Genomic DNA, 21,847 nt, shown 5'->3' on the forward strand with positions numbered 1-21,847 from the left:
CACATGTACACCATATGTACTCTGTGATGAAATGCAGAACTATTGCAAAAGCCTGAAAAAAGTGTAGTGTCTGATCTTAGAAAGGCTTTTGATACTGTTGCACATGGAAGACTGCTACACAAATTGGAGCAGTGTGACATTGGAGGCAAATTGCTGCTATGGATAAAGGGGTGGTTGAGGGGGAGAAGACAGAGAGTGGTAATTAATGGACACTGCTCATCGTGGACTAATGTTATTAGTGGAGTCCCTCAGGGCTCAGTGTTGGGTCCATTATTGTTTTCTGTATTTATAAATGATATTGATGATGGTATATCAAGCTTAATGTCCAAGTTTGCAGATGATACAAAGGTTGGCAGGGTTGTCAAGGACACTACTGACACTATGCTGCTGCAACAGGATCTGGAAAGGTTGAGCAGATGGGCTGAGAGGTGGCAAATGAAGTTTAACATTTACAAATGTAAAGTACTACACATGGGGAAACAGCAACCCCAGAGCAACGTATCAACTCTGCGGTACTACACTGACAGTGGTAGAGAATGAAAGGGACTTGGGGGTGGTTGTGCAGGCAGATATGAAGTTCTCTGAGCAGTGCAGACGGGCTGCAAGAGTAGCTCATGGAGTATTGTCAATGATATACAGGAATTTTTCCAGCAGGGATAAGGAGGTGATTATTCCATTGTATAAGGCAATGGTCAGGCCACACCTAGAGTACTGTATACAGCTCTGGAGGCCTCATTTCAAGAAGGATGTAGAGCTGCTGGAACGAGTACAGAGAAGGGCAACAAGATTAGTGAATGGAACAAAGGGGTGCTCTTACGAAGAAAGGCTTAAATTTTGCAAATTACAGTGTCTGGAGACTAGGCACCAGCGAGGTGATCTGATAGAGGTGTATAAAGCCTTGAATGGTTTAAGCATGCTCAATGCTGATGGGATTCTTCCTCTAGCTCAGAAAAATCACCTGAGAGGGCATAAATTCAAATTGAGGAAAGACAGATGTAGGATAGACGTGCGGAAATTTGCCTTTAGCCAGCGGGTGGTTGGTTGGTGGAACAGACTCCCATCCCTTGTGGTGGAGGTTGATAGCCTAAATAAGTTTAAGGCTCAGCTGGACAGGTATTTTGAACGAACAGAGGGGTGAAGTGGAAGTGGGTTTTTTTTTTTTTTTGCTGATGCTGCATAAGCTTGCTTTCTTGCATCAAATGCCTCTACTAATGCTAATGCTAATGCTAATGCTAATGTTATGCACTATTGTCTTTTGTTCTGTTGTTGTGTCTCTGGCTGCTTAGGTAGAGCCCCTAGTGGGACGCTACGTTGCTCGCCACCATCACTGGGAGGTGAGCCAGGCTGCCCATCATACTCTGGCTGGTATCCGCCAGGGTTGTTGTTGAGCTTCTTGGACATTTAAAATTATTATATTATATGTTAGGGTTACCCGTAATTTTGTTTGTAAATTGCGTGTGTTCTCTGGTCGATTTTTCTGTTTTGCTGGACAAAAAAAAAAAAAAACAACTACAGTTTCTTGGGGGCAAAACCTTGCTATCTACGCCTGAGAACGACTAACTCGGCCACGGAGTAAAAAAAGCACATTAAAGTTTCTCGCGTCATTGACGGGATTTGAACCCGGGTCTTTACCACGTGATGTGTGTAGGACGGTGACGATACCACTGTGCTACCGCTTAGGGAGCTTCTTGGACACTCTATATTTCCATTTAAAGGAACAGTTACGATGAAGATGTTGTAGGGTTTTAGGCACATCAGCAACTTAAGCCATATTGTGCCATGTATAATGTCTGAAAATTGTGTGTGTTCTGTTGTTGATTTTCTGTTTTCTGGACGAAATTCCTGAGTTTTCGGAAGAAAAGCCATTCCACACTCGTCTGAGACCAACTAACTCAGCCACATTGTGAAAAAGGCTTATAAAAATTGCTCTAGTCATTGACGTTGTTTGAACTTAAATTAAATTCCGTTTATTAGTCCTCGGTCACGAGTTCCTACAATGCAGAGAGGCAACAGCTCCAGACAAGTCAGTGGTTGCAGGTTTGTCCAAAAAGGCATTCTGGACAAAGTGCCGGACCAGCGTGGCCGTATAGAGAAGTACCATCTATAGAGTACAGAAAATTAACAATGCTGAGCTTGCCCCGGGACAACCGATGCAACAGCTATAGGGGCTTACAGTAAAGCAAAAAGACAGCCGTTTAGAACAGAATACAATACAATTAATAGGAAAGTGAAATAGGAAATACAATACAATTAAGAGGAAATAATAAAAATTATTGACACCTGTAGTTTAAATTAAATACACATAGCTGGCGTGACTTGGCTATCACTAAATTCTCAAAATTAGCTAATGCATGAGAAACTGCAGTTCAATACATAAAGACCGGAGGTGCCTGATGAGGTATGTGCTCCCCTAGACATCTATACTGTAAAGACAGGGTGAAAGGAGAAGAAGGATGTAACGTTGTGATTATATTCTTAGGTCATTTACCCCGTTCCTACTTGGGGCTGACGGTGAGGCATGATAAAGATGTAAATCCCATTCCACCATAGGGTTGTATCGGAGTACAAAAAGATTTTTTTTTTTTAAATTAAATGTGAACAAGTGGACTGCGGTTACCATAAAAATATAAGGATCCATGGGATCTTTAACTGTTAGATGAAACTTAAGAAATGCTTTCAGAAGATTTCTTATAATTCAGTATTGGAGCCAAGATCATTCAACCATCTGCTTATAAAGAGTTGAAATTCTTTAAAGCAATAAATACGAATTGCACTTATAGGCGGTGAATTTCCAGTTTATTATTTATTCGTTTATGCAGAATAGTTTATCTTATTTCTTTAATCTTATAAAATTATGGGTTTTTACCAATATTTATTTTTAAAAGGGCAAACTATTGATTGTTGCATCAATGTGTGCAGAGCGACAGGTGTCATAAGTTCATACTAAATTAAGTTCCTACTTAGAAACAGTTCTGGCGGTGGGTGTGAACTTTGTGTCGTTTGCTCAAGTCAAGGTAGAGATATAGAGGCAGACATGTTTATGATTTTGATATCGAGTCTGTGGAATATTTAGGTAGGGTTAAACGTACGTCAATCTGGAAAAATAGATCAGTGTATTAAGCAACAGATCTGTGAGTAGTTTATTACATATAGAACATCTTAATTATTTGTAGCATGTCCATATTGGTCTATAGCGTACGACATTCAAAATGATAACCCATAGAAATTAGGGTTAGGAACCGGCAAATTTATATCTGTTTTTTTCCCACTTTTATGGTGTGTAAGAGGATTAAATAATACATGATTATCGCCAAAGAATAATTGAAGGAATTTGCGTATACTAATAAAAGAGCCCGTATTAATTTTATATATATATATATATAATGTATTTGTATTTATTTATTAATCATCATTTACTAAGTATGATTTAAGATTAATAGAATGACACTTGTATTTGTAAGATTATAAATCTTGAGGAATAAACAAGACGAAAATCAGGAACTCGTTAATCAAATGTCAAATTCTTGAACGTATTTAGTCGAAAAATTCCGGTATTCAGTCTAGCGTGAAGGCTAGACTGAATACCGGAATATAGCAAAATATTCCATGGGCAGTGGAGCTCAAGCATTGCCTTTCTTTTCAGGATGGAAGCTGATTGTATGTTCACGTTTAATATAATGACTTAACATTAATTAAATTTAAAATTTATTTTTAACTTCAAGATTTTTCCTATGTTAAAAAATACTAGATACCAGTTTTTGTATGTTGTATATAGTTGTCTATATAGTTGCATTCTCAAAATGTGGTTGTATACGGTAGTGCGGATAGGAATTTTCCTAAGGTGAGATCGATAAAGTTCAAAGAGAAAAATTATTATGACTCATATCTGCGATGATATGGGTAATAATTTTTCACGTGGGAGTGAGTTACTCTCAACCCTTTGCGAACGCTCATCATAGGTGAAATTTATTTATTTATTTTTTATTTTTTGGGCTGATGCTTTACGCCAAACGTGATGTATAAGCTTGCTTTCTTGTAATGCCAAAACTACTCAGTTTTAAGAAGTTGCACTCAATCTACTAAGAAGTTGTGCTCAATGTTATATATGAAAATTATATGTAACCCCTTAAAGGTAATGTTTAAAAAGTTACATAGGATAAAAGGGTATTCAGTTGATGAAATGGTTTCAGTAAATGAAAGATTAATGAGTCAGGTATGACAGATGCACCTAAAAGTGTAAAGCAGCATTAAAGGATGCAAAAGGATATAGGTTTGTATTAATATAGTGAATAAAATGATGTGAAAATTACACAAAGTGCCAGTAACTAGAAGGGTAATTAGATAGCTGAAAAAGAAGTGTAGTAGATATGTGAAAGAATGTTAATATCCTAAAAGTTATGATGAATTAAGAAAATTATGGGCTAAATTACTAAGCCAATAAAAAGGTTGGAGAACTGTCGAGAAAAATTAGTACAGCAAAATACCAATAAAATAAAAATAGAAATGTACAACTGTCATCAGATATGGGGGAGGAACATATTTAAGTAATGGTTGAATATAGGTAAGGCAAAAGTGCCTGATGTGATGTCAGCTGCAACAAATATTGATACATGATCAGGTATTTCATCAGGGTACTACACAGTTCCTGGGCGCCTCTGTAGCCAGGTGGGAAGGAGCAGCAGTGCGTAGCACACGCTTCTTGATTAGACCGGGGTTCGAGCCCATCACTACCAAATATGGAGGATGCAGAGAGGTCAGGGAATGACCACCACATATCCTGGAGCAATATGGCCTTAGTTGCTAATGCTCCTAAAAATCAAAAAAAAAAAAAACAAATAACAAAATAACACAGTTCCTGATACATGGTCAGGTGTAGTACCCTGATGAAATACCTGATCATTTATCAATATTTGTTGCAGCTGACATCAGATCAGGCACTTTTGCCTTACCTATATTCGACCACTATCTAAATATGTTCCCTCATATCTGATGATGATGTATGACAGCTGTACTTATTTTTTTTTATTGGTATTTTGCTATACTAATTTTTCTTTACAGTTCTCCAACCTTCTATTGGCTTAGTAATTTAGCCCATAATTTTCTTAATTCATAACTTTTAGGATATTAACATTCTTGCACCATTCACATATCTACTACACTTCTTTTTCAACTATCTTCACCCTTCTAGTTACTGGCACTTTGTGTAACTTTCACATCACTTTATTCAATATATTAATACAAACTTTTTATTTATATATATATATATATATATATATATATATATATATATATGCTGAACAATATACTGAAAGGAAAGGGGAATTTCTAAAGATCTGTTTTAAAGGTATTCTTCTTCTGGTGTATAACCCAGGGTGGGTCCCAGCCTTCTGAACGATGTTCCACCAGTAAACCCTCCCAGAAGTCAAACTTCTCCAACTTCTTATTCTCATGGTCTTTAAGTCCTCTTCTGCATCATCCATCCATCTTTTCTGCAGTCTTCCTCTTGCCCTCCTACTGATAGGTTTCCATTCCATTATCCTCTTAGTTGTTCTGCTGTCATCCATTCTCGTAACACGTCCCAACCAAGCAAGTCTCTGGCTTTTCACAAATTTGACAATGTCCGCTCCCTGAATAAGATTGTCAAGTTCATGGTTCATTCTGATCCTCCAGGATCCATCAACGTCTTGTACAGGCCCAAAGACTTTTCGCAAAGTTCTGCACTTCAGCACTCTCAACAGCCGCTCACCTTTACTCGTTAATGTCCAAGCTTCACAACTGTATGTTACAACTGATCTAATGAGACTTTTGTATATCCTTAATTTTAAATGTCTGTTTCAATACTCTGGACTTCATTAGTTTTTCATGTGCATAGAAGTATCTGTTTCCACTTAGGATATGGGACTTAATTTCATTAGTAATAGATTTGGACTGGTTTATTTGTGAACCTAGATAGGCAAAATTTTGAACATGATCAAACAAGAAGCTGTTGGTTCTTAAATTTTCTGTGTTATCTGCCATTCTCCGGACTTCCATATATTTTGTCTTCCCTTCATTTATCCTAAGTCCTCTTCTTTGTGCTTCACTATCCAGCCTGACCACTGTTTCCTCCAGTGCTCCTTTAGTCCTACCGAAAATAGTGACATCATCAGCATATGCACCGACCTGCACTGTCTTTGTGCCTCTGTGTCCAGTCACTTCTAATTTTCTGACAGCCGCCTCTAAAACCAAGTTAAATAACACAGTAGAGAGTGCAGAGCGTTAATGTCAAAGGGAGTCGTCAACTCATTGTCAGTTCTCACCACTGCTTTTATGAGTCTAACAATTTTTGCAGGTATGCCCAGGAGAAGGAGACATTTATCATTTCCTCTCTGTTGAGTGAATTAGAAGCTTGTTTGAAATCTAGATATAGGTTAAATAAGTGTATATTATACTCAAATGCTTTTTCCTGTATCTGCCTCAAAATGAAAATCTGGTCATTTGTTGAGCGATTGGGTCTGAAACTACACTGATGTTCTCTGAATATAAATAAATAAATAAATTTTCTGTTTATACTCTGGGACGACCAAATGATCAGAGGAGTTCGCAGGATAGATCGAATACAAGAAACAGCACCGTATTCAGTAGTTACGGGCTTGAACTCCGGTCACTCAAGGCACGTGTACTTAGGCACCCGTGTGCCTGACCACTAGGCTACGGCGGCAATATGCTGCCAGTCTGTTATAAATAACTCCCGACAAAACCTTGTAAGTAACGCTCAGCAATGTAATACCTCTATGGTTAGCGCAAAGCAGTTTATCACCCTTCTTGTGAATAGACTATGATTCCAAATGTCCATTCATCCGGGATTTTTTCCTCAGACCATATTAATAGTATCAGATTATGTATTCTTCTCCATAGTGTCATTCCACCATTCTTGAGCAACTCTGCAGATATTCCATCAGCTCCTGGTGCTTTAAAGTTCTTTAAGCACTTAATAACTTTTCGAATTTCTTCGAAACTAGGGTCTTCAATGCATGGTTCTACTGTATAGTACAATAGCTGTTTGTTTCAGTCTTACCTCCTGTCAAAATGCTCTCAAAATACTTTTTCCACTGTTTCAGAACCTCCTTTCTTTCAGTCAGCAAGTTCCCTTCACAGTCCTGAGTAACTTTTGATCGGAATTTCTGTGTACTTTCTTTAATCTTCTTATGAAACATTCTACTTTCTTTCTTGTTGTAAAGTGTTCCACCATTTTTTCGATCTTCCTTCTCAAAGCTTCTCTCTTTTTCTTTCTACACAACCTAGCTGCGGCAATCTGTTTTTCCTTATAGTGTTCACTATTTGCTCTTCTATTCCGCTGTAAACATTTCACCCTGGCTTGTCTCTTCAATTCTACTGCTACTCGACACTTGTCATCATACTATTCCTCATTTCTCGGCCTTGAGGTCTCACCCAAGGTTACGTGTGCTATACCCAAAATTGCAGCCTTTATACAAGTCCATCTTCAGTCTTGTCACTTTTTTCCTGTTCCTGCAGTTTTCGGACCAACTCTGTCTGGTACTTTGTTTCAACAAGTCTGTCTTTCAATTTCTCTACATTCCACTTTTCCCAGCCTTTCCTCTTGCTACTAGAGCTATTTTATACTTCAGTCTGGCTCCCACTAGAAAATGATCAGAATTGGAGCTGGTGCCTCGAAAAGAATGGACATTTTCAATTTCAGTAGCCCACCTCTTAGAGACCAGCACATGATCAATCTGATTAGCCTGATTTGTACCAGGGATTTTCCATGTACTTTTATGAATATTCTTTCTTGGAAACCAGGTACTAATGACCTTGAAGTTGTTGGCAGCAGCAAATTATAAAAGTAAAATTTGTTATGTATTAGATTTCATACCTTTGAAAATTTCTGGATTTCATTTAAAAATGTGTAGCAAAAAAGAATATAGTGTATATTTAAGTGAAGAAGAGGTCTTACAATTTGAATAAATGACAATAAGCAATTTCTTAAGTAAATAAATTGTATAATTGAAATGATGAAAATTTAATGTCAGTAATGTGAGACCACTTCTTATATTTTAATTATTATTTTTTTTTTCATATCATATATTGACATTATGCATGTTAGTATTATCAATAGACACTGATGGAAGCCTATGGCTTATGCTGCACCAGTCAGCCAGCCAGCCAAAAAAATAAAAAATAAATAAAAAGAAAAGGAAAATTAAAAAAAATAATAATTAATAAAAGAAAAGGAAATAGCTAACCCATAACCTATGCGTTTCCCTCCTCCCATAGGTAACTATCCAGCTGACCTTTGAATTTCCCCAAACTGTCAGCCTCTACCATCCATGTAACTTGCTGGCTAAAATAAAACTTTCTGCAATCCAGTCTAAACATCCCTCCCCCTTAACTTGAATTTATGGCCCCTACTTAGTATCATGTATATCAGTTATCACCACTGATTAACTGGTAATTTTAATTTTGCTAAGTAGTTCATGTCGAACATATTTAACTCGTTTGTGGCCTGTGATAAATTATTTGCTTTCGTTTGATAAACCACTTTTAAAATGTAAAATATCATATCTTTCTCTCATTCAGATTTTTTGAATGCCATATAACAATATATTTTACTTTTCTAATATTTTTGTCTGTACTTATTAGTATTGGAATCTCCCATGGTAATATAAGAATGTTACTGTCTTAGATTATTTTTGATGGTTTAAAGTGTTATCCTTCTCTTTAGTATACGTATTAGGCTACCATCACATCACAAAAGTCATTTATACCAGTACTTGTCATCTGTTATTACTCATTTGGTAATTAATATATTTCCAGTGCTGTTTCCTGTGGCTAATTTATAATTTCCTGTTTGTCCCCCTCCCATCTCTCTCTCTCTCTCTCTCTCTCTCTCTCTCTCTCTCTCTCTCTCTCTCATATCTTTTTACTTTTGAATAAAACTTATCCACTGATATGGTTTAATTTGAATTTCATTAGTTTAATATTATTAGTTTGCACACTCACTCTTTTTCATTTTCTTCTAGTTTTTTTTTTTTTTTAAGGAAAATCCTAAATATGATAGGTTATTACAACCTATAGTACTTAATGCCATGCATGAGTTGAAGGTTGAGAAGACAGGAGATACCTGTTGCATTAGACCAGTGGCTTCAACCTTTTTTTAATAACGGTGCCCCTACTCAATTTTCTGCCTGTTAGATCCGATTTTCTCTCTCTCTCTCTCTCTCTGTGTATATATATATATATATAAACTTAAGTAAGAATAATTAAAAATAATAAAAATAAATAAAAATGCCAGCAGCATGGCCAGACAGAAGAGCGAAAAATGTGAAATTATACATAACATTCAAACCAACAGGGAGGGAAAAGAATAAAATAATTGCAGCAGAAACTCTCGAAGATAATTTAGAAAGTCTAAATACAAAGATAATAAAATATAGTCAATTAAATTTTGAATAGCCAATTAAATGAAATTTAACGGCGCCCCCTCTGATGGGCACCAGGTCCAAATTTATGTGAAATATCACGAGCAGAGATGTGAACAACTACAATAAAATAAAATAAAACAAAAGCAGAAATAGACTGACCATTATGCCCCATCTCAGAGGACCACAAGGCCAATAAGGGTCAGGGAATCACTGCATTTCGATCGCTAGACAAATCGCCGCAAAGGCGAATCAATCGAAAGATCAGCACCACTATCCAATCCCAGATTGAACCGCCAATGCAGAGGACTTGAATAGCAGTGGTCCTGATGCAGCGAAAATTAAAAATAGGACAGATACAAGCATTCAAATGCAAAGCCACATCACTGACAAAAGTAATCTTAACCAGATTATATAGGCAAAACATCTATGGATGGCAGCACAGGCGCAGCGTTAGCAAATCAGCCTACTATTGTCATGTGATATACTTATATTTGAATAATGTTTGAAATAATAATACCAAAAATAATGTTTGAAATAATAATACCAATAAAAAAATAATACCAATGTGAGACACACATCACACCAGAGTAGTACCAACGTGAGACACATGGCACCTCCATAGCCAGGTGGATAGGAGCAGCAATGCGTAGCTCACTCTTCTTGATTAGACCGGGGTTCGAGCCCATAACCACCAAATACGGAGGATGCGGAAAGGTCAGGGAACGACCACCTCATATCCCCGGAGCAATATGGACTTAGTTGCTAATGCTCCTAAAAACCAAATAACAACAACGTGCATTGGCACGAATAACAGGAATTGGGGGGGGGGGGGAGATTACAAGTCCTGCTGAGTGTCCACGTGGGATCTTTCTCAGAACTGTGCCTTCTTGGGCTGGTAAATTATGCCATGTTTTGTGATTATACTGTCTATTTCAATGTGTACATTTTCTGGTTTGTGAATAAAAACTTGGGGATATTCTCTATCGCCTGTAAGTTATTTCAAGGACTCCATAGCCGAGTGGTTAGGAGTGGAAGCGCAGTAGTGCACACACACTCTTTGAGTAGACCAGGGTTCAAGCCCCGGACTGCTAAATACGGTCGATCTGCTAACCTGCACTAGACTAGCTTGGCAGATTACGGTCCATTACCCTCAACATGAATAGTTAAGGGGGTTTCTGTCCTGCAGTGGATTGATAATGACTGCAGTTTACCTTTTACCCTATTTACACAATGTTTTATTTTTTAAAGGAGCTTTGCAGATACCATGTGTTAGTATTACCCATGTGTCACATTTGTCATTTGAATGAGCTTCCATCTCAAGTTGCCACCTGGGTTCTCACCCATATGTGACTTGGTTCTCATTCACGTTGTTCAACTCTACCTGTCTACTAGAGTTAGTTTAACTCTAGTAGACAGGTAGAGGTCATTTTGTCTTCGTGTTTAAACCGCCACAACTGGCCAAAACAAAGACAAAACAAATTTAATTTCGACCATTTGGCCTTGTGGTGGGGGATGATCCAATCACACCACAAGTTACAGTCCTCACCACGAGGAGGTAGGTCGCTACTTCTAGCTGGGCATCACCCTTCTTCTTACAAAAGCGACTTTAACAAATTCTAGAAAACAACTGAAATTGTTATCGACCAACAAAGAGCCCCTCCAAAGTGGAGGCAGAGAGAGCGAGGGCCTCTCACTCCAGTCTCACTCATATCCACATATAGTGGACAGCTCAACACTATGTGGAGGCCAGTCTCCAGCTCTCTGCAGGCACAGAACTCGTCAGAGACCCCCAACCAGAACAACTGTGACTTCAGGCCATGTCCCGCGAGCATGGAACATGCCGCCAGCCCAAATTTGAGCCAAGACGTCATTCTCGGCTCACAGTATAAACAGAAGGCATAAAGGTGTACAAATGATGACCTTTCTCAGAATTGGTCCATTGCATCTGCCAAATGGCCTCCTCATTGATTCGCCTTCATTCAAGTGGTAAATCAGGCAGTCCAGCAGTCCACCCCACTGGGCATGACCTAATGCCAAAAATCTGCCTGGGGACTCCCCTCTTAAGGGTATACTTCAGTACATACCACACTACAAACCAGCTCAACTGACATCTTTCCAGCAAGCATGCAAAGCATGTCTGTGGACATGATCCTGCAAGCTCTGGTAATGCCCAGAAGAGCAAAGCACTGAGCAGACATCATAATGGAGGTAGAGGTGCCTTTATGCCCTAATCCACATAACTTGTTGGGGCTTGGCATACAACCATTTCACTCTGTCTCTCAGAAAAGTAGGTTCATTTGCTGCTCTAGGCATACACCCAGATACATGGTTTTCTTAACTACTCTTAAGAAAGAAGTCCCCCAGACCTACAAACAGTTGGTCTAGTCCAACTGAGGCACCTCCTCAGAAGAATGGACCTTTGCTCAGAGACCTGTAGCTTATGCAAGCCCAATTAATCAATTGGGTTAAGGATGCTTCAGTTCATTCCTTCAGTTCATGTCGGGAACTGCCACCCACCAATATCACAAGATCATCTGCATAAGCCACAACCTCTGTGCCATCCACAGAGTGCGATACTAGATACTCGTCCAGTATCCAATTCCAAAGGGTTTTCCCCATGACAGAACCTTGAGGGCAGCCAGACTGCTCTCTCATAGTCAGTGTATGGTGTTCTCACCACATCCTGCCTTCCATGAAGATAGTCCTTCAGAAGAAGGTACAAGTTACCTGAACAGTGAGCAGTTCTAGCCCTGCAGAGGACACTGTCCCACCACAGAGCATTGAACACTCCTGAAAGTCCATGAACAAGTCCAGGACATATCAACCAGGCCATTCATTTGTCCAGTTTATTAAGTGACTTATGGCATCCTCCGAAAAGGAGCCAACCTTAAACCCAAATTGTTTGTTGGACACCAACCCCTGAGTGCTGTAATGGGGTCACCAGGTGCCCAAGGGCAATTTGCTCCATCAATTTACCCAATACAGGCAATAAAGTGATTGGCCAATATTTCATATTGGCCAATCACTGGTTGGTGGAACAGACTTCCATCCCTTGTGGTGGAGGTTGATAGCCTAAATAAGTTTAAGGCTCAGCTGGACAGGTATTTTGAACGAACAGAGGGGTTAAGTGGAAGTGGGTTTTTTTTTTTTTTTTTTTTGGCTGATGCTGCATAAGCTTGCTTTCTTGCATCAAATGCCTCTACTAATGCTAATCACGCGGATCACTCATGGGCCTCTCAGAACTTTTTAGGATAACCCTCAGTATCGCTTTGTTTCAGACCAGAATAATGCCTGGACTTGCCCAACATATTTGCTTGACTATGGCAGTTTCAATATAGTCCAATCCCAGAGCCTTACCATCTTTGGTTTGCTGTAAAGCAAGCTCAGTGGGAGAGAAGGGAGGCTCACTACCCTCAGTATCATACACATTATTTTCTTGAAATTTCAGTCTGTTGTTCATTATTCAGAGTATTCTGTAAAAACAGATTATCCAGAAGACAAGAGATGGAATCTATCCAATCCAAGGTCTCCACATTTGATACCACCATCGTGAACATCACATCACCACTATAAATCTTTTTTGTGATGAGTTTATAAATCGGGCACCTGGGATCGGCAGAGCTCCTCTCCCTTACAAAGTCATGACATGAAGCCTTCTTATAATCACATATTTTTTTGGTATATTCATTTCGTTTATCCTGGTACTGTCTCTTCAGTTCACTCACAGTTCTGGAAGAGAAATTCCTCCTCTCCCTTTGATATTTCTTGTGAACATGTTGCACCTCCCGTCTTAACTGTGATAGTTATGTAGTCTACCACAGTACTGATCTTTCAGGTCAGCACTTTCTTTGGAGACAAATGGCCCCGCATGCCAAACATTCCGTGGCCGAGTGATTTCTAGTGCATTTTGAAAAACGTTTTCTGCAAAGAGCATTTGAGCAAACATATTCTATTTTTGTTTCGAAAACAACTGTTTTCTTGATTTGATTTATATATATCAGAGTAGCACTTTTGCTCTACAAGAAGCAGGCAGAGGCCCAGAAAGGGAAACCATCTATCTGTTTATTTTTTTCTTTAAGTACTAATTTACTAACTCAGCCGCTTGCTGACCTCTTGACACTGCTCCTGCCTCTCTGTGGCAGGGCCGGTAACCTGGGCAGTGAAGGTAAACCCCCAGGCCAAAAGGAGCTATCGTGGATTCTAACAATTTTCCATCCTTAGAGCCTTCAAGCTCATGACAAGAATCCTATCATGATAACAACAATAGTCAACCTAAAAGGCTTTGAACAGAAGCACAGTGTCCAGACATTCTTAATTTTTTGGTGATATACTCTCTGTCCACCCAGCCTGTGGGTAAGTTATCTCCATTCATGATCCAAAGACATCTGGAATCTATTGCAGGATCACCAAAAATGGTAAAGCGACTACAATCCAGAGATCTCCTGATTGAAACAGCCACCTCCAAACATTCGGAGTGGCTATTAAAGACAACGACATTTGGTGGATTGCCAGTATCTGTTACTCTCACAATACCTTAAATTCATCAAAAGGCGTCATCACAGAATGGGACTTAATTACAGTGTCTGAGGAGGAATTAGTTCAAGAACTTAGCAATCAAAAGGTAATCAGTGATAAAAGAATAATGACCAAAAAAGATGGAAATCTCATTCCAACTCGTTCCATCATTTTAACATTTTCAGTACTCCTGATTTTCCATCTCCAGTAAAAGCTGGATATTTAAACTGTCGAATTCATCCATACATCTCATTTCCTCTTTGCTGTTTTAAATGCCAGAAATATGGCCATTCACAGTAGGCATGCAGAGGTGATGCCATCTGTCCTATTTGTGCATTAAAAGATTATACACAAGCAGATTATCCACCCACAGTTCTCATTTGCCCCAACTGCAAAGGCAGTCACCCTGCCTTTTCTAAATCGTGTGAAATGTGGAAAACAGGTAGGAAAATCTAAAAATACAAAGTAAAACAAAGTCACATATCATATCCTGAGGCACGCAGAAATAATGTTGACCGTGCCTAGTCCATCTTATGCCTCTTGCACCTGAAGTTTTCATACAACTGCAATTCAAACAAATGTGTTAATACTGCCCAACGTCTCGCTAGCTGATTGGATTAAAGTAACTTTATCAATCACTGGAAAAGATAATTCTAAAACTAAAACCAGCAATGCCACCAAAACCCCAATTAGTATCCCAACCAATACTCAGTCTCAAATGACACAGGAAAATTGAAACCTACTAAAGACTGTAAGGAAACTGATCCACTCACCAACACTATGGAAGTGGATATACTCCCAAATTATGAAGAACCTATCCTAGAACTCCATGCCAATGACACTATGGATACCAGACGTCCCTTTTTCCCAAAAAAAAGGACTGTTAAAAATGCCCTGCATACAAAAAAACAGCTAGATGAATCATCCTCAGCCAAACCAAAATAAATACCTAACATCGTACAGTGGAACTATAGAAGACCATTCTGATGACTTAAGGGATTTAATCTCTCAATTCAATTCCTTAGGTATATGCCTACAGGAAACATTTTTCTCACCCCAAGTTTTGCTGAAATTCTCAAGTTATGTGATATACAGACGAGATAGGTGCCCAGAGTCTCCTGCCCATGGAGGAGTAGCCATTCTTGTAAATTCTAACATACCATCCAGACCAATCCAATTAAGAACAACCCTAGAAGCTGTGGCAGCTTGGATTGCACTTGGTATTTCAGATACCATTGTTTCCATTTATATTCCACCATCTCTACCACTTCCCCATTCAGAACTTGACAACCTCATTACACAACTCCCAACTCCAATTTGTCTTTTCGGTGACTTTAATGGACACCATCCATTGTGGGGATCAGCTACAATGGGCAGAAGAGGCAAGTCAATTGAGGAATTTATAAATAATGACCTGAATTTATTAAACTGTGGATCTCCTACCTACAGGATCTACTTCTGAAATTGACTTGTCAATTTGCTCACTGTCCATCTTTCCGATCATTTCATGGTCTGTATTAACTGATCCTTTTAACAGTGATCACTTTTTGATTATTTGCTCCTTACAAACAGGGGCAACTCCAAATTCCGATCAATCATCCACTTGGAAGTTTAAAAAGATGGCTATTCTGCTCAAATACTTCGACTCACTTCAAAAAGAACCTATTGATGATGTAAATACATCACCAGTCAGATTCTGACTGCCACTAATACCTATATTCCAAAATCTAAGACACATCGTAATCACTGAAATTACCGGTGGAATGCAGATTGCTTCATTGCTAAACAGGAAAAAAAAAAACCGAGCTTGGAATAATTTCCATAAGAATCCCACCACTAGTAACCTCATTGCTTATGAAAGGCGTAAAACAAAAGCAGGGCAAATTAGACGGAAAGCGAAACAAGATTCGTGGATTGCTTTTTCCTCAACAATCACAAAAGACACCAACACATGCCTCATCTGGAAAAGAATGCAGGCACTAAATGGGAAATTCACTTGTCTGCCCTCTCCAATACCTCATTGGAAAGGGAAAGCCCTATCTGCAGCTGAAGAAGTTGCTAATGCACTTGCAGAATCATTTGCTACAATCTCTGCTTCTGCCTCCTATGCGTCCACATTTCAGAACATCAAAGCTGGTGCAGAACGATATGAAATCAACTTTTTCGCGCACTGCTCATTCCCGTACAACCAATCCTTTACATTCATAGAACTTCAAGAATCATTAAACAGATTTTCAAATAGTGCCGCAGGCCAGGTGAAATTCATTATGTTATGCTGAAGCATTTATTTGAAGAGGATTTGAGTACCATGTTAATCTTTTATAATCAGATATTCTCCAAAAATGCCTATCCTTCCTAGCATCATTCTTTCATTATTGCCTTACCAAAACAAGGAAAAGATCATTCCTGTGTTTAAAATTACAGGCCAACATCTCTTACGAGCTTCATGGGTAAAATTTTTGAAAGGATGGTTCATACTAGGCTCACTTACATCCTGGAGTCGCAGAAGCTCCTACCAGATCATCAGTATAGCTTTCAGAAGAATAGATTAATGCTGGTTGTGCTTATCAAAGCTGAATCTCTTATCCGCAATGCCTTTGTCATGAAACATCTAGTCAGAGATCTTGAAAAGGCATTTGACACTACATGGTGTCATGGGATTATTATGGACCTTAACCATCTGGGGCTTAGGTGCCATTTGCCAAAAATAATTAATTTTCTGTAATTGCATTATTTTCAGGTCCACTATAAAAACCTACTCTCTGCATCTCACATTCAGGAAGGAGTCCCGCAGGGATCGATACTTAGTCCAGCACCATTTTCAATCCGAGTTAGCAGCATAACACGAGATATCCCAAAGACTGTTGAAACTTACATGTGCCCAGATGACCTTACCATTTCCTGTCAGCCTCAAAGTATGAATACCATCGAATGGCAACTCCAACTTGCCATTACCAAAATACAATCCTGGACTTCACGGAATGACTATCGACTGTCAGAAAAGAGATGCACTGTCACTCACTTTTGTAAGAAACGAGCTCTCCATCCCGATTCGGAACTACAAATAAACAATATTCCAATCCCGCTTGTTAAAAGTGCAGCCATTATCAACCCACTGCAGGATGGAAGCCTCCTCAATAATTCATGCTGAGGGAAATTATTATTATTATTAATAGCCATATGGTGCAAGGAAGCCTGAGGCTTATGCTGCACCAGGAAAAAAAAAGTTCCCGAGTTACCCTGAGAGAGAGAGAGAGAGAGAGAGAGAGAGAGAGAGAGAGAGAGAGAGAGAGAGAGAGAGAGAGAGAGAGAGAGAGAGTGAGAGTGTCAAAAGTAGAAGGGAATCACCAAGAAAGGGAAAAATGATGATATCCAGCTCAGGACCCTGGGTGTGCCAAGCCCATACTCACCATATGTGAGCCCCCGGGGTGGACCATAATCTGCCACGCTGCTCCATTACGGGTTGGCAGATCGACCGTATTTAGCAGTCAGGGGCTTGAACCCCAGTCTACTCAAAGAGCGTGTGCTACTGCACTCCCGCTCCTGACCACTCGGCTACAGAGATCCTGCTTGTTAATACTGTTAAATTTCTTGGACTAATGTTAGACAGCAAGCTTAACTTCCAAGCTCACATCTCATTTAAGAAATACATATCTAAAGCATCTGAATATACTGCGATCAGTCTCGGCTATGTCGTGGGGCACTGATCAGTATACTCTACTGCATCTTTATAGAACTGTAATCTGTTCATGGCTAGATTATTGTTGTCTGGTCTATGACTCTGCCAGGAGCACTACTTTACAACATCTAAATGTTATCCAGCACAGTGCTTTTAGGACTTCTCCAATCCAGAGTCTTTATATCGAACCACATGATCCTCCATTACATCTTCATAGGAAATCATTACTGCTCCATTACGATGCTAAGATCCAGAGTCTTTCATCGCACCCCATTTGGGAGTATCTTTATAATACTCGGTGGGATTTGTTCTATGAGAGCAAGCCAAACGAAAACAGACCTGCCTCACTGAGGATTAAAGAGCTTTCTTGGAGTTGGAATATCAATTTAAGTGATATTTTTCAGGACTCAACTGCACCTGTTCCACCTTGGACAAACATTTCTGCCTGTCATGATACACATTTTCTGGAGTGGGCGAAGAATACTGTACCTTCCTTTAATATCAGGCAGGTTACTATCAGACTCGCACTACTTTGCCTGTAAAATCTATACTGATGGATCCAAAACAGCCAGTATGATTGGTGCTGCTGCAGTTTCTTACGGTTACAGCCTCACTACCATTAGCCTGCAGCGTCTTCACAGCCAAATTATATGCCATCAAATTAGCACTTAGTCATTGAACCTTCTATCTCACCTGCCATAATTTACACCAACCCCCTCAGTTCTGTTTCTGCCATAAGGAAGAATTTCTCATCCTACATTGAAACACATTCATTCTCAGCTAATTTCCTGCAGCATGTTCAATCAGTCAATCAGTTTTTGCTGGATCTCTGGCCATTCTGGCACTCCAGGAAATTAAAAGGCGGACCTCGCAGCTAAACATCCTCGACCAGCTGTCCCAGAACATCCTCAGGTTCCTTACACTGATTACAAGCCTGTTATTTGCAATGCAAGTTACGACAACTGGTCACAGATCTGGAAAAGTAACACCAACAATAAACTTTACCAGAAGAACTTATAATCTATTTAAAATGTATTGGCCTATACAGGAGTATTTAATTTAAACACTGGTATCTACACTGGTAAATAAACTGAGCAGACACAATTTGGCCTCAGTAGCCCATGTGTCATTAAGCCAAATACCAACAACAGTGGGCACCTCCATAGCCATGTGGGCAAGAGCAGCAGTGCGTAGCACACGCTTCTTGATTAGACCAAGGTTCGAGCCTGTGCCCACCAAATACAGAGGATGCGGAAAGGTCAGGGAATGACCACTGCATATCCCCCCCAGAGCAATATGGCCTTAGCTGTTAAAACCAAATAACAAACAACAAACCAACAACAGCGGAGACAAACACCAATTGTAATTTGTAAAACATTAGACAGATTAGATAGAATCGCTGACAGATCACTCCACTGCATCCACCTCATCGTGGTGTAGACGGGCATTGCGCAGGCTTTCCAGTGATCTCCTGCCTGATGACAAAGAGGCCAGAAACAACTAAACAACATAACACACTGCACAAACAACGTTACACACATTTTGGCCTTTTACAGAGTTCTATATTCAACACAGTGTAAAAAGTCAGAGTTGAACTGACGTTCAGGCACCGTCCTACATATGATACTATACATGTCTACTGCATACACTGATCAAAAGAAGACTGCCATAGAGCGAGAAATCTCCCCCAGTTAACATTTCTTGTAGAAAACCTTCCTGTCTCCATCCAACATCTAGTTGGATAATCAGACATTACATCAAAAATGATCACTCTGTGATCACTGGTTGTTAAATATTCATGCACTCCATTTCTTAACAGATCTCAAAACCGAGCTGGAACAAATAGTTATATCGATATACCTGTGTGACACATTTGTCATTTGAGTGAGCTTTCATCCCAAGTCGCCACCCAGGTTTTCACCCATATGTGTCTTGATTCTCATTCGTGTAACTCTTCTCTACCCGTCTATAGGTTTATGTTAACACAACGACCAACTGGTCAACTCAAATACAAAAATAATAAGTTATCAACAATTTTCGACCATTGGCTTCGTGGTGGGAACGGGCCTATCACACCCCACACTACAAGTTACCATTCCCATCACGAGGAGATAGGTTGCTACATCTAGCAGGGCATCGCCATTTTTCTTTTATACACAGTTTTAACAAAATCAACAAAGTAACCAAATCTGTTACATTTTGTTAACAATTCCTTTAAATTCAAAGCAATGAGAGCAAGTGTCCCCCACTCCGATCTTGCTCTAATGTCCTCATAAAACATGTGGAGGCCGGTCTCTGGCACTCCTCAAGGACAGGCTTTTGTTGCACCAGCCAAAAAACATTAATTAAAAAAAAAAATAAATAAAATAAACTACTTTTTTGACTCCCCCACATAGGTAGCCATCCAGCTGACCTTTGAATTTCTCCTAGCTGTCAGCCTCCTCCACCCATGGAAGCAACTTATTCAACTAATTAGCAACTTACTGGCCAAAAAAAAATTTGCAATCTAGTCTAAACCACTTCCACAGTAAATTGAATTTGTCCTCTAGTTCTGGAATTGTCCTCATTCATTTTACTTTCACCTCTCAGAGCATTACACTTTTTAATTAAATCTCCACTAAGGTGCCTACTTTCTAAGCTCTAGCCCTCTATTTTGTCTTTCCTCATATGGGTGCCCTTTTGCTAATCTCACCAGGTACATTGGTTTATCTCTGAACCCTCTCAAAAAGCTCTGGATTTTTAGGTGCAGTCTTCATACTTGAACACATACTCTTATATTTGTTGTATACATTAGGATTATCTCTCTCTCTTTCTCTCTTTACAATAAATCATGACAAGATACTTTGTACCTTTCTTCAACCTGTTTATATTGTTTGGAGAACTTTGTGTCTTGCTGCATCATAACTTCGAAATCCGTTCTTCTCCCTCAGTGTTAAGACCTTGCATTTTACTTCATCAAAATATAGCTACTGCTTTTCTGACCATCCCTGAAGTCTAGCTAAGTTGTCTTAGTGGCTTTGTTTGGCATTGATCATTAACTACTCTACTAATGTCTGGAAATTTTTACATCACACCTTGTATCACTTCTAAGCTCTAGCCCTCTATCAATGTCATAGGAAAATCAAAAACAGCAATGGGGTTAGTACCAATCCTTGGGGAACCCCACTTCTTATATTAGCCCAGTCTGAAGAATAACTATTAATCAGCCCTCTGCCTCCTATCCCTCAGCTATCCTATGATCCATCTAAAGATTTTTCTTCTAATCCCAACAGAGTGATTGAATAATTATGTAAAAATAACTAACTGGATTGGTTAAACATTATTTTCACTTTACAAAAACCATGCTGTGTTTCGTCATTATTCTGTTTCTATCTAAATGATCATGTATTGTACTCTTGATCATTGCTTCCATGATTTTCCTTATAACTAAAGTCAGACTGACCAGTCAGTAGTTGTCCACTTCACACTTAGTTGACTTCTTCAGATTCTTCACTCTCAGCCTTTATGTACTGACACTTCTCCAGTGAGTGACATTGGAGAAGTTGGTAACATTGTAGTAACACTGGACAAGGGAATTTCTCTGAGTTCTGTGATTCCCTTATAATTAACCTTAATGATTCAATGCATCCTCTCACCACCTCCCTCAAAATTACTGGGTATATGCCACCAACTTCAAAGGCTTTACTCACCTTTAGGCTTCAAAGTTTTTTTAATAAATCTTAAATTTCAATATTGCTAATTTCATACTTTCCAGCTGCACTTATTCAGTTTCTCTTCACTATGAATGGTCTTTCTTTTATAAATATTGATGCAGTTTATCATTTTCAAAGTAATCAATGAATATCACTCCTTTGTCTCAAAGAACTGATGGTACCCGTCAAAATTAATTGTAGTAATTTTTCATGGTGCTGCGCCACTGTTTGTTTGGCCTCTATATCATAGTGATAAATTGAAGTTTCATCTGGTCACCTTGGCTGATGAACTAGTTTGAATAAAAATACAAGTAATGATAATATTCTTGCTGAATTTGTTAGTTGTAAATGCTTGTGATCTATGTGGTTATGCAGTAGTATAAAGAACATTTTTTTTTTTATATAAAATTAAAATATAAAGTTGTGTGGATTTTTAGTATAACTATATTTTAAAACCATTACATATTAAGTTTCAATATAGGTTTCAGTATATACATCTCTCTCCCCATATGAAAAGCTTTTGCTTCCTAAATCATGCC

The 21,847-nt window shown here is 39.0% G+C and overlaps 1 protein-coding gene across 1 annotated transcript in view; it reads left to right on the top strand.

Annotated features, from left to right (window-relative positions):
* Window positions 1-3,017: 3,017 nt before the first annotated feature.
* Window positions 3,018-21,847, top strand: part of LOC150079916 (AP-2 complex subunit alpha-like) — a 260,057-nt gene continuing 241,227 nt past the window's right edge. Inside the window, exon 1 of the mRNA XM_090383347.1 lies at window positions 3,018-3,131. The gene's annotated coding sequence lies outside the window, so the exon portion shown is untranslated. The remainder of the gene's footprint in view (window positions 3,132-21,847) is intronic.

This window comes from Mastigoproctus giganteus, chromosome 10 (genome assembly GCF_048544385.1).
Source record: "Mastigoproctus giganteus isolate SK-2022 chromosome 10, ASM4854438v1, whole genome shotgun sequence".
NCBI lineage: Eukaryota > Metazoa > Arthropoda > Arachnida > Uropygi > Thelyphonidae > Mastigoproctus > Mastigoproctus giganteus.